The following is a 13,625-nucleotide window of genomic DNA, read 5'->3' on the forward strand; positions in this document are numbered from 1 at the left end:
GGGGGTGAGGGGGCTGGTAAGGAAGAAGGGAGAGGAGATGAGCACAGCAGGGAATGAGATGACCAACATGGGATGGGCAACGAAAGAGATGTCTTAATAGAGAGAGCCACTATGGGCTTAGGGATAAACCTGGTGCAAGGGCAACTCCCAAGAATCTACAAAGAGGACCCCAGCTAAGACTCCAAGCAATAGTAGAGAAGATTCCTGAACTTTCCTATCCCTGTAACCAGATTGATGAATACTCCAACTATAATCGTAGGGCTCTCATCTAGTAATTGATGGAACCAAACCCAGAGAGCCACAACTAAGAACCAGGCCAAACTCCAAGAATCTAGTCCAAGAGAGGGAGGAGGGAATATATGAGCAAGGGAGGTCAAGATCATGATGGAGAATTTTACAGAAAAAGCTGAACCAAGCTCCTGGAAACTCATGGACTCTGGACCTACAACTGTGGAAACTCTAGAGGACAGAACTAGGCCCTCCATATGTGGGAGACAGTTGTGAGGCTTGGGCTAGCTGAGGGTCCCTTGGCAGTAGGACCACAATACAAACCTGGTACATGAGCTAGCTTGTTGGAGCCTACTCTCCATGGTGAGATGTCATGCTCAGTGCCTGGTCCTGACCCAAACTATTGTGCCAGACTATGTTGACTTCTCATGGGAGCACTTACCCATGAGGAGGAGTGGACTAGGGATGGGCTAGGGGTGAGGTGTGGGAGTGCAAAGATGCTAGTGGGTAAGCAGAGGGGTGGGAAGGAGAATTGTGGTTGGGATGTAAAATGAAATCAAAATATAAAAAATATTTATTAAAAAATAAATAAAAAAGAAGAGAAAAAGAAACAAAGCACAAAAAGATATATGAACAAAAGAATATATACAGTATTTATGTGGTTTTTGCTAGGCATAAAAGTAAGCAGGAAACACCAACACTATAACCTCTGGCACATTCTTTTAAGAAAAAAGAAAGGAAAACCATGCACAGAATATGATTGTCTCTGTGGCAGAGGCAGAGGTCATGTGGGGAAAAGGTTCAGAGAGGCTGCTGGCCAAACTGCATTATTTTTCCCCAGATAGAAGTTTCACTATATTGATAAGTTAGGTATAGTCATTAAACTGCATCTAAGCAATTATGCAGTTTTCTGACCCATAAATATATATCAAATACTTTAAAAAGTCAATTGAGTCCCCCTGTTGTTCACAGTCTGTAGTTTCACTATTAATTCTTCTTATCTTTGAAGGGTTTTAGTGGTATTGTTTTTATATCACAGATTTCCTTTTAGTACTTGAAAATTTAGAACATTAGATACTTAACAGGATGGCTGAATAAAGGGTCAGTATCCAGTCATCTTGCAGCAGTGCTTCTGGTATATGGAGAGCAGCTGAGCTGAATGGAAACAGTGGATTCTGAGGTGTAAAACCTACAGCTACTGTTAATGACTAACCTCCAAAGAGCATGCTTCTTGGCAGAATGGTGAAGTCAGCCCACGGTGGGCTTGCAGGAAGGTTCAGTGGGTAAAGGGAGTAACAAGACTGATGGCTTGAGTTCAATGACCAGAACTTATGGAGACTATGTGAAGACAGAAGGAGAAAACCAGCTCTACAAATCTATCCATTAGACACAAGCACACAACAGGAACATACATACACACATACATGCACACATATAGACACACACAGACAAACATATACACACATACACAAAAACATATATTCTCACATACCACACACACATACACACACAGGCACACACAAACATATACGCACATACACAAAACATTCATTCATAATACACATCTTGCAAGCATACAAACACATGCACAAAACAGACATGCATACACAGACACACACACACACACACACACACACACACACACACACACACACACACACACAAGCATGTAGTAGCAGAAGTTAGGGAAAGAAAGCATCCTTTGCTGCATGCAAATGTTAGGTAGCTGTTCACTAGATTCTTTTCTGACTTAATAAAGATAATAGGAGTCATGAGGATGTTCCCATGGAAATGGTCAAATTCCTTTCCTTTTATAACTTCTCCTGCTGCTTTGGGAATTTGCAGATCCTCAGAAAGACTTATTCTCTCCTGCATTCTTTCCCAGGAAGCTGCCTGAATTGTAAACACCATTCTTTGGAGGTATTACAAGGCAAAATTTTAACCCACCATCAGCTTGTGTTTGTTAAATGTATAGTAACTCCTTAAATTGCTTGTATTCAGTAAAGATATATAATTAAGAAAGTGAGAAAGCATTATATAGAGAGGAAAAAATATTTGTTGTGTGTATAACAGGGAGTTAATGGGCTAAATATGTAAGAATATGTAAAAGAAAACACATAAGTTAATAGCACAAGCTAAACACAACAAGCAATCTAATCTAAAATTGGACAAAAGGTGCTGGCAAGATGGCTCAGAGGGTAAGAGAATTTGGCTAACAGAGTTGAGTACCCAGGGCTCATAAGGTAGAGAGAACTGACTCCCACAAATAGTTCTCTGACCTTCACTGAAGTTTTCACATGTGTGAACACACATGCACATGAACTCATGTGTGTGTGTGTGTGTGTGTGTGTGTGTGTGTGTGTGTATGTGTGTGTGTCTGTGCATGCATGCACGCGCGCACACACACACACACACACACACGGAAAGAAATAAAGTTTATCTATTTAAGATAAGGATTCAGGCTGGCTGCAGAAGGAACAGGTGCTCAGCTTCACTAGTTCTAAAAGAGTGTACACGTGTACCAGAGGACAGATCTCTTTATACTTGCAAGAGTGTTTATCATCATAAAGACAAGAGTTAACAAATGTAGGTGAAGATTCTGGGAAGAAACACAGTCACACCACTGCTGGGAGGAATATAATTGATACATTGTGGAAAGCAAAATGGGAATTCTTCAAAATATTACAGATAGAATTTCCAAGTGACCCAGTGATTCTACTTCACAGCACACACTGGAGAATATAGTTCCAATGTTTCAATAGGTATCTGCACTCTCTTATTCACCATAGCACAAGACACAATAGTCAAGATATGGAATGAATCTGTGTAAAAAAAATTAAATTGTTATATATACACACACATTATATATAATGAACATTTAAAAAAATTATATATATATATATATATATATATATATATGGAGAGAGGGGGGGTGTTTCATTCTCTAACAAATAAGCTTGCTTGGAGATCAGAGTGCAGAGCTAGCCACTAGTTAACCATAGAGGCCACGCAGTGGTGGCACACACCTTTAATCTCAGCACTTGGAATCTCTTGCCTTTGATTCCAGTACTTGAGAGGCACTTGACTTTAGTCCCAGCACTAGGGAGGAGGAAAGCAAAGCCCAATCCTGTGAGGATTGGGCAAAGAGAGGAACATAACTCAGGCAGATACAGGAGTTCACCCCTTTTGTAGGCTGAGGAGTTGTCGAGGTAAGAAATGGCTGTGGCTTGTCCCTTTGTCTCCCTGATCTTTCAGCATTTACCCCTATATCTGACTCAGTGTCTTTATTGCTAAGACCAATTAGGATTTGTATTACATATTATGTACACACACACACACACACACACACACACACACACACACACACACACACGCGCGTCAGAGGAAAAATGGATGATCTCACTCATCACTGTGCAGTCTAACATCAAATTCATAGGAGCAGACAGAAGAATTAGAAGAGGGGTCATTGCAGGGAGGGGAGGGAAAGATGGGGGTCAAAGGCACCAAAGTCCAGTGATAAGAATGCTGTGAGGATCTTGAGTGTAGTGTCCTAACTATAACTAACGATTCCAGACTGTATATTTGAACTTATTAGGAGTGCAGATCTCAGGTGTCCATGAAGAAATCTATCTGGTAGGTGACAACAAGGTTAATTAGCTTGTCATCATCATTTCACAATCTGTGCATACCCAAACATCATGTTGTACATAGTAAGTGTATTCAGTCTGTATTGTCATGTGTGCATCAATGAAGCTGAGGTAAATACAGAAGATCAATGCTGTAAATACAGTATGTATAAACATAAATCAAAACAACCAGAGGAAAACATGTTACCAGTAAGAAACACAAGATGATGCAACCAAGTTCTCCAGTTGACTTTTATGGTGTTTAAGTCATAGTGTGATGGAGCACCATAAATATCTTAAACGTCCATCTTAACTAAATATTCTGTTGCTTTTCCATGTTTCTGACTTCCACAAACAGAGTAGATAGGAAGGGAAAAATCCATTTGCCTAGCAAACTCCTCCATTTTGAATGAAAGAATCCTTTACTTCAGGGTTTCTCCAACTGTGCAGCACACAGAATATAATACTATAATCCAACCAACATGGGACCAAAGGAGTCTGCATTTCTAACCAGTTCCTGGTGATTCTAGGACTGTCATCCACAGATCTCAGAATGGTGAGAATAGAGAGGACAGGCCTGTGACACTTGCTAACAGATCAGGCACACTGGGCATGGTCCTGCTCAGCCCCCATGCTCAGGATGCATCGGTGGCTTCTTGAATACCTCCATGTTATGTTTTTCAGGTTATGTCTCTGGTCCATGTGTGTGGTTTTAAAAGGTACTAAATGAAAAAAAAATAGAGCAGAAAAGAAAACACTGAGTCTACACACAATTTTGTTATGAACTGAGAAGAAGCAAGTTGCAGGGTTGACTTCCTTCCTTGGTCTTGTCTAGTCTCAATAGCCATTTGCTCATGAATACTCATCTGTTTGCAACTGAACCATCCAACTCTCACTGGGACTTTTACAATGAATCATGTTCTGTTTCCTCTTTTTCATCACTAGGTTCATGTTATTCCTCTTTAATAAACCTAGCTGTTCATTTCCCAAAGTTTATTGAGGATCAGTTCAGCTTGTTTTAAAATTAGCATTAGTACATTTCTATCCCATTGTTCTTTTCATGAATATTGGTATATCCCATGAAGGCTGGTTTAACAAATCCTTGCAAAAGCTGTCCCTTCTGTTTTATTTTTAAGAAAAACCAAAAGTAAAAGATCCATTATGGACTATAAATTTTCTTACTCTTTTATCAATAAAGTAATTTGTTGTCCCTAAAATATTGTAACAAAGCAAAACTTGTCATATTATGGAGTTTGAGTGGGACAAAACTATGCAACTGTACTAATATAAATAACCCAGACTGGAATTTACCTTTTCTTCTGGAGGTGATATTTTAAGTATGGTCAATATACTATAAATAAATAAATAAAACAAAATAAAATCTTTTGCTTAACTGGAAATACATTTTAAAATTCTGTAATTGGCGGTTTCTTAATGGGTTTTGACTTTCACCTAGGAATCAGGAACCATTTATGGACTGGCAGTGTCTGGTTTGTTTATGTTTTTTCCTTGTTTCCGGGACCGAGTGAGATTGCTTTTCTAAACATGAGCATAGAACATGATCTGTGGTCTGCAAAGCTCACAATTAGATACTCCAAAGATAGAGAAAATGTTGAAGCATCCAGCACTCACTGCCAGGGCACTTAACACTGACCCTGGGGCCCAGAGATGTCATGAGACCAGTTCTAATAAGCAGGATTCCTGGAGTGTGTGTGTGTCTTTCCCATGACCAAAGTTTCCATTGGTTTTAAAAGAATTCTTCATGATTGAGCAGATAGTTCTGGGTTCATCTTAGCTAGTCATCTAGACTCCACTAATTCTTAACTAAAATTATGGGTTTTAGAGACAGGATCTTATAACAATAAGATGAAATGATTATACATTAAAATGAAGTTACTTGGTAATTTTTCCTTGTAAAAGCTGGTGGTTGCTCCAGAATCTCAATGGATAGACCTCACAGACATCCCCATTACTGATTATATAGATCCTATAATGGGGTGTTAGGACCTGTTAGTAATAGCCCCAGAGAGCTGGTCACACACATCCCTACCAAACATATAGTTGGTAATCTCAGGTCAATAGTTGAGATGTTTATGTCACAGATAGACAGCTTGTAGCATTTCAGCCCTAGCTCTGAAAGTCAACAGTTAAACATTTACTGCCTACCACTGTTCATAAAAACTAAAAAAAGTTTAGGAGCCAGACTCTTAGTGGAAACTATCTCTCCCTTTCCCACTTTCTGGTAGCTCCAAGGTTTAGGGTAAGATTGTTGCCCAACTCCTCTGTCTTTGATGGGATTTGATCTGACGTGGACTTGCCAGGTTTTGTACACAGTGTCACAGCTGCTATAAGTTTGTATGTGTAGCTGCCCCATGTGTCCAGAAGACACAGTTTCCTTGGCATTGTTACTGCCTCAGGAGCTTACACTCATTAGAAGCTGGTGGAGATGGGGTAAATATGATCAAAACATCTTGTCTGAAACTTTCAAAGAACTGAGCTCCTGCTGTAGCTGCTGTTGCTCCTGCTATCTTCTCCTCAGAGATGATGGTTACACTTCCCACATTTGCTGGCAAGTCTGCCAGGGTTGTCTTTGTCAATGAATAGGCTTTGGCTTAATAAAACTTGGTTTGAAAACGAGTCTGAGAATGGATTGGAATTTACTAGCTCAGGCTCCTCCAACACAGAGACCATCAAAGTGAATGGCACCTTGGAAAACAAGTGCAGATGGACAGAGTACTGCCTGGTATTTCCAGAGAAGTGGATCACAGACAATGCCTTGGTCACTGAGGTCACCATGGAAGATCATCCCTATGAGGACCAAAGTTGACCTTGTATTCATCCTTCTCTGCTAACACTGGGGAGCATGTGTGCGTGTGTGTGTTTGGGGGTGTGCTAAATTCAAGACAGCATACAGGAGGGAGCATATCAGCCTGAGCTGTGATGTGGACTGTGACACAGCTGGGTCCTTGATCCCAGGTCATCTGGTGCTTGGCTATGAGGGCTACTGGGTGGCTCCCCAATGAATTTTGAGATCTTGAAGTCCTGAGGGACCCAAAACAACTTTAGAATTGGCTACAGGATGGATGAATTCCAGGTTCCTATCAACCTGAACTACCAGACTGAGTTTGGTGTCTCCAGTTACCAGAAGATGACCAAGAAGTTGGAGATTGTTATCAGTCTCTCCTGGACTGTAAGAAAAAGTAACACTCGCTTCAGAATATCAGCCAAGTATCATGTTGGCCCTGATGCCTCTTCTTGACCAAACTGAACAACTCCAGCCTGATCAGTGTAGAGAACATGCAGACCATAAAGCCAGATATCAAACTGATGATGTCAGCTCTTCTGGATGTCAAGAAAGTCAGTGCTGGCTGCCACAAGTTTGGTCTAGGACTAGAATTTAAAGCATAAATTAATATTGTATAATCATTAATTTTAAACTATTTTGCAGCATAGCTACCTTCATAATTTAATGTACTTTTTAATGTCATATGTTGGGGATGCAAGAACTGATAAATACCACATTATATCTCTAAGCTAGGAATGGCTCAACTTTAAACTGTTACTGTTTTGAGTCAACAGAAGAAACCCCAGTCTAGAAAAAGGTCCTTTTAGCTGTGGATATGGGTTGGGAGGAGCACCCCCCTAGAGATGCAATGCTGCAAATGGAAGCTGGGGATGTGCTGGCCCTTTGTGAATTTGTATTGATTCCACAGGTGAAACTGTGACTTCCTGAGCATTGAACCTTGGTGTCCTAATCCTAACTGCTGAACTGCAGGGATACATGTACACACCTGTGTGAAAGGGACTTTTTAAGACACATCTCCATGCCCTGTTCCCATCCTAGCCCCTTGAGTTACCTATTTAACACCAAGAGTAGTCTTCAGGGTGTCATTAGCTATTTCTTTTGTGCCATTTAGGATAGAGAGGATGAGTATGACAGATACAGTCATTAAGGACTTAATTCTTACTTGTGGTGTGGTTTTCTCTTCTTGCCTCTTCCTCCTCTTCCTCCTTCTCTTCTTCTTTCTTTTTTGTTCCTTCCCCCACCCCCATTGTACCAGAGTAAGAAATAGCATTCAGGATTTCCAGCTCTGAGCTGGGCAGTTGGTTGCAGTCACCCCATGGCAACACTAGGGATCTAAAGTGAATTCTGTTAGAGACTCACCACTCTAGTTTTCAGCACTTTAATGGGTACAGCATGAACTCTTCTCTGTATAGCATGTAGTCTTCTATTTGTGTAACTTCAGCTCCTTCCTGTCAAATGCTGTACTTACTATCACTTAAAATAAAACTTGAATTAAATATTGAAACCTCAAAATTAAAACTTTCAAAGTAGTAGTGAAAATAAAATGAAATAGAACATTAATAAGGAGAAAAGAAAGGGGGAAAAAGCTAGGATTAAATTCATTGAATTTTACTCATTTTACTCTCCATGGCTTTGTCAAGTCTGTGAGACTGAGAGACATTGTTAAGGTGAGATGTTTCAGTGTCTTCTTGACAGCATTGTAGGAAAATTCACCATAGGAAATGGAAGAGATAAAAAAGCATATCTTGTGTCAAAATGAGTTTGTGATAACACTTCCTATATCTCTTATGAGTGGACATTGCTTAGTGCAGTGGATTTTAGAATTCTCGAAGATGCCTGAACTCATTACTTACAGTTCATCACCTCTGAGGCAGCAAGAACATTGAGTTTAAACTCAGCTCAACACAAAACAATCCATGACAGGGATCCTCCAGCAGTTAAGAATTTTGATGTTAAACTTTTCATTTCAAATGTAGTTTCTTTAAGAAAGTAAAATCCTTAAGGGCATGAGAAGATATATTTTATAAAATTTTATGGTTTGAATACACAGGTCTATTTTTTACATTTGTTAAATAGATTCATTGAAATTGACCTGATATGTAGGATCTGAGCCCCTCAGACAAAGAAGAACCTGATGTACTCATGGTAAAATCCTTATACTAAACTCCTATCTTGTAACTTCCCAGTGTAGCCATAGTCCCAATTCACATAAAAATCAAAGCTGGCTTTGGAGTTGGATTTGGCCCTCCTTCTCCACATTAAACAAAATAAAATTCATAGTTTCTGTCTCATATCAAAAGGGCATTGATGTAAGACAGAAGAAAACAAAATCTAGGACTACTACTGTCTTAACTCTGTTTTCTCTCAAAAATCCTATTCCCTCATGTTTATTTTCATCCTAATTGTTACCCTTCCCTGTATGCTCACCTATTAAAGTTAAACTTTCTCTGCTGATATTCATGTTTAAGTCTTCCACATTGAACAAAAAACTTCCTAACAGCAATTTTTGAGTTCTCTGAAAAGAAGATGGGATCCTACTCCATAAATTCCACATGATTCAACTTCATGTCTTTGAAATAGCAAACCTAAACCGTCCTAAAACCTGTTTGGGACTATACTGCTCCAGACAATTACAGACAAGCTAGCTGAAACGGTGTACCTTCTTATTACACCCTGGCCAGAGCTTCAGATAAGAACTTCAGTCAAGTATCTCCCACCATGCAGAGACTAGCTACAAATGTTATGGCTACTCCTCTCCACACTTTTTGTTACTTAATTTTTTTTTTTTTTTGTCCTACAGGATCCCACAGAGTCAACATAGTCCCATTTCAGCAGGAAGTAATCTTAAGATAACAATGCCCCCTTTCCCTTCTGTTGGCATTAAGGGTATTTTGGGATTTTATATCTTTTCTCTTGTCCCTGAAAAAGGGATAATTGTCACCTGCTTAGGGTTCATTTTAAGTTGTATAGGGTTGGGTATGGAAGGTAATGCTCACACTCGGGTATCTCTTTTAGATAAATTTAATGGTCTGGATGGAAAGGGTATGGTTAGAATGAGATATAGGTAGATTAGCATATCTTCTTGTGAACAAATTTTAGCAACTAATAGCTATAGATAACCTAAATTGTAAGATTCTTGCATGTTGACTATATAGGGTCTTCTTTCTGTTTACGATGTTTTGCACACAAATATGAAACTATCCTTATGTATATACACTTTGTATATTGATACAGCTAAGGGTATTTTATCATTTTGCACTTTACAATTCAGCCTCTAGTAAAGACATTTCAGTTCTTTCTCTGATCCAGACCCCACAAGCATGGGTGTCAGTGAGGAGACCTTGGAAATCTATGGGACCCCTTGTAGTAAATCAGTACTTATCCCTAGCATAGGAATGAACTTGGGGATCCCATTTCACATAGAGGGATACTCCTTGAGCCTAGACACAGGAGATGGGCCTAGGTCCTATCCCAAAGGATATGACAGACTCAGAAGACCCCCTATGGAAGGCCTCACCCTCCCTGGGAAGCAGAAAGGGTAGGTAGAGTGTTAGTTGGGTAGATAGGTAGAGTGTTAGTTGGGGGGGCAGGGGAGGAGGGGAGGGAGAGGGAACTGGGATTGGCATGTAAAACAATCTTGTTTCTAATTCAAATAAAAAAATTTAAAAAGAATTATATTTATATATATTGTTACATTTTTGAAGTCATTGTCCTTGCTAAATTATTTTGAGATGCTTCAGCCATTATACAACTATGTTTCTGAGAATTACAGATTACAATTACCCATGTTTCTTATATCCATGCGCTTTAGTCAGACATAGATATTTGATCTTCAAACACTTCATAGACCTGCAGAATATGGCAATTAAATGTGTTAATATTAGTACTCCATTAACATGAGACACAATTGCTCCTGACAACACAAGGCTATTCCAGAGGGTATGTTGGGTGCCAATGACACTCCTTCTGGAGTTTGTTCTCTCCTTGGTTATGACCTCTTGGGCATAGAAATGCCCCCACCTCAACCACTGACTTTGGACATGCTCTCTTAACTGAGCTTACAGGAAACCTTGCCAAGTCAGGGTAGACTGTCTTTTAACCTCCCTGCTTCTGTGTTGGTCAGTCAGTTACTCTAGGCCGTAGCCAAAGCTGGTTTCCCCTACGCTGCTGTGAGACTTTGTGTGACTGTCCAGGTAGCCTGCTGATTCTGTCTTTGATTGCACCTTTTGGAAGTTGCTTGCCTGCACTTCCTGCCTACCCAGTATTGTTATCCTCCTTCTCAGGTCTTTGATGAGGTTGAAGATAAGACTGTCACAATTATTATTCTCTCTTCCTAGATAGAAATATTAGGTACAAGACTTAAACTTTCCAGTTTAAGATAACTTTCCAGTTGTCTCTGTTATGCCTTTACCCTAGGACTGGATGTGTCGTTCATGCCAATTGCTCTATGTTGCTTCACTGGCAGTAGGTCTTAAATTGTTTTACCTTTCCTTCTCCTAGAGCATACTGATATTTGCTATCATTATATATAGTTTTGTATCAAGCCTAAATCTTCTTTAGACTAAAAGGGGAAATTGTAGTGAGATATTCAACACCCCCCAAATGGGCGTGGTCACAGGTGAGGACATGACCTGTTAAAAGGATTGAATTGGGGCTGAGAAACCCCTTTATTGGGTGGTGGACAGCATCTGAGTACCAGGGTCTGCATCCTTGGAGCAAGAGCCTGCGACTGTCATTTGTTTCCTGTGTAAGTTATTTTCTTTTAATAAAGTCCACTTCATCTTACTGGTCAAGCATCCTGATTTTCATGCACAATATTGGGTTCAGACATCAGGTGTCAGATATTTTAAGAGCTGTGCTATTACTTAATAGCTGCAATATAACTATGTAACTACATATAGATTATATATATATATGTATATATATATATGTATATATATATATGAGGTGTGAAAAACATATCAGTCATTATTTAGGGCTAAAGTCACTTAAATAATGTTTAATCCATAAATATGTTTGTAAACCTTGGACAATGTTTTCCCCAAGGGTGAATGCAATCACACTCATGAGAATTTGTACACTCATGTTGTTTTCTGTCAAAATCAATGTGCTTTGTATAAATATTTAAAAACAAGTGACTCAAGGGAACCCAATGATGAGTTTCTTAAAACTGTCTGACCCAGCTTGATCCTGACTCTAGAAAAAGGAGAATAGCTGTCATATGATTCTCATTTGTAAATGGCTCCTGTCTCTTCTTCTATTATTGACCTCTTGCCATCTGTTCTCCACATATTGGATGCTATTTTTGAAGCATGAAAAAGATCACATCATTTCTTGGCTCAGAACCATACCAGAGTTTCCTATCATAATTGCAGTATGATCCCAATGTTACTGGAACCCTGCCTTTCTTTGACCCTGTTTCTCACTACTTCCCTCCTTTTCTCTTTGAATTATCAATCACTTTGGCTTCAGAGCCTCTGCACTTAATGTTTCCTTGGCCTGCTGAGACACTATTCTCTGTTTTCACTGAGTTGCAATTTTCTCATTAGAAATGAATTAAAGTCAGACTTAGAGCCTCCTAGCTTCACTAGAGCTGGTGGCATAACTTCAATTAATTACAATTAATAGAACTATGCTGTTTCATTAGTGTATATACTTTCCCTATTTTGATATTTGCCATCTCTTCCTGATGTTTAAATGTGATCCTTAATGAGATTGTTCCTTCTTCCTGACTATGTTGTTTTTCCTCAACATGTACAAAGGCATCAGAAACAAAGAGAACAACCAAGTTCAGGGTGGCACTGTGGTCCAGGGTGCCCAGGGGTGTTAGGTGTCTGGAGTAGTAGGGTGGCTGTCACAAATATCCATCAACCTCTGACAGCAACCTTCTCTAAAAGGATGAGATTGACCCAAAACTGAAGCCCACTTGCAGGAGTATTTCTGAAACATTGGGTATCAAGACCCTTTAGGGTCTTAGAGATTCTTGAAAGACTTAGGTACTTCTATTTACATGTGTTGTGCTAGCCATGGATATTTCCTACATTAGAAATCAAAACTTAGAAATGTTTAAAGTCTGGATTTATGTAATGTCAGAAAATTAATCTATTATAAGTTAAATTACATGTACTTTTAAATCTTGTTATGAGAAAACAAAACCTATCCTAAGAAGGCAGCTCTGTTCTATGTTTGTAAATCTTTTTAAGTTCTGATCCATAAGGAAAAATAATGTGTTTTCTGTGTGTAATTTTTGGTGATATTATAGTTCATACAATCTTTGCAATACTCTTCTGTGTCCTGGGTAAAGCATGATAATTTAAAAGGAGACTATTACCTGAGCATCTTTATGGACACAGTTATGACCTTACTCTCCCCTTTATTGGATCACACTGGAGAACTGCAGGCCTGTGGTTTGAATAAGGGTTGCAGGGATGGACTGGAGAGATGGTTCAGCCTTCAAGGCTAGGCTCACAATACCCAGTCACAAAAAGACAAGCATGGTATGCACTCACTCATATATGGATTTTACACATAGAGCAAAAGATTAGCCTACAATCCATACCACTAGAGAAGTTAGGCAACAAGGAAGAATCTAAGAGAGACATACATAGTCCCCCAGAGAAGGGAAAAGGGACAGATCTCCTGAGAAAATTGGGAGCATGGGGGGAAGGGAGAGGGAGCTAGGAGAATGAGAAGGGGAGATCTAGCAACAGTGGAGAGGCTACTTTAAATGCCCTCCCTTGAAAATGAGATTTATGACTAACTTATAAGCCATCCTAGAGCCTTCATCCAGCAGCTGGTGGAAGTAGAAGCAGATACCCACAGCTAAACACTGAACTGAACTGGAATCCAGTTGCAGAGGAGGAGGAGTGATGAGCAAAGTGGACAAGACCAGGCTGGTGAAACCCACAGAAACAGCTGACCTGAACAAGGGGGAACTCTTGGTCCCCAGACTGATAGCTGGGAAA

The 13,625-nt window shown here is 39.6% G+C and overlaps 1 protein-coding gene and 1 pseudogene across 3 annotated transcripts in view; both read left to right on the top strand.

The window, feature by feature from the left end:
* Inpp4b (inositol polyphosphate-4-phosphatase type II B) overlaps positions 1-13,625 on the top strand; it is a 373,594-nt gene that overhangs the window by 91,328 nt on the left and 268,641 nt on the right. The window lies entirely within an intron of this gene.
* LOC103159258 lies at positions 6,399-7,262 on the top strand (annotated as a pseudogene).

This window comes from Cricetulus griseus, chromosome 3 (genome assembly GCF_003668045.3).
Source record: "Cricetulus griseus strain 17A/GY chromosome 3, alternate assembly CriGri-PICRH-1.0, whole genome shotgun sequence".
In the NCBI taxonomy this organism is placed as follows: domain Eukaryota; kingdom Metazoa; phylum Chordata; class Mammalia; order Rodentia; family Cricetidae; genus Cricetulus; species Cricetulus griseus.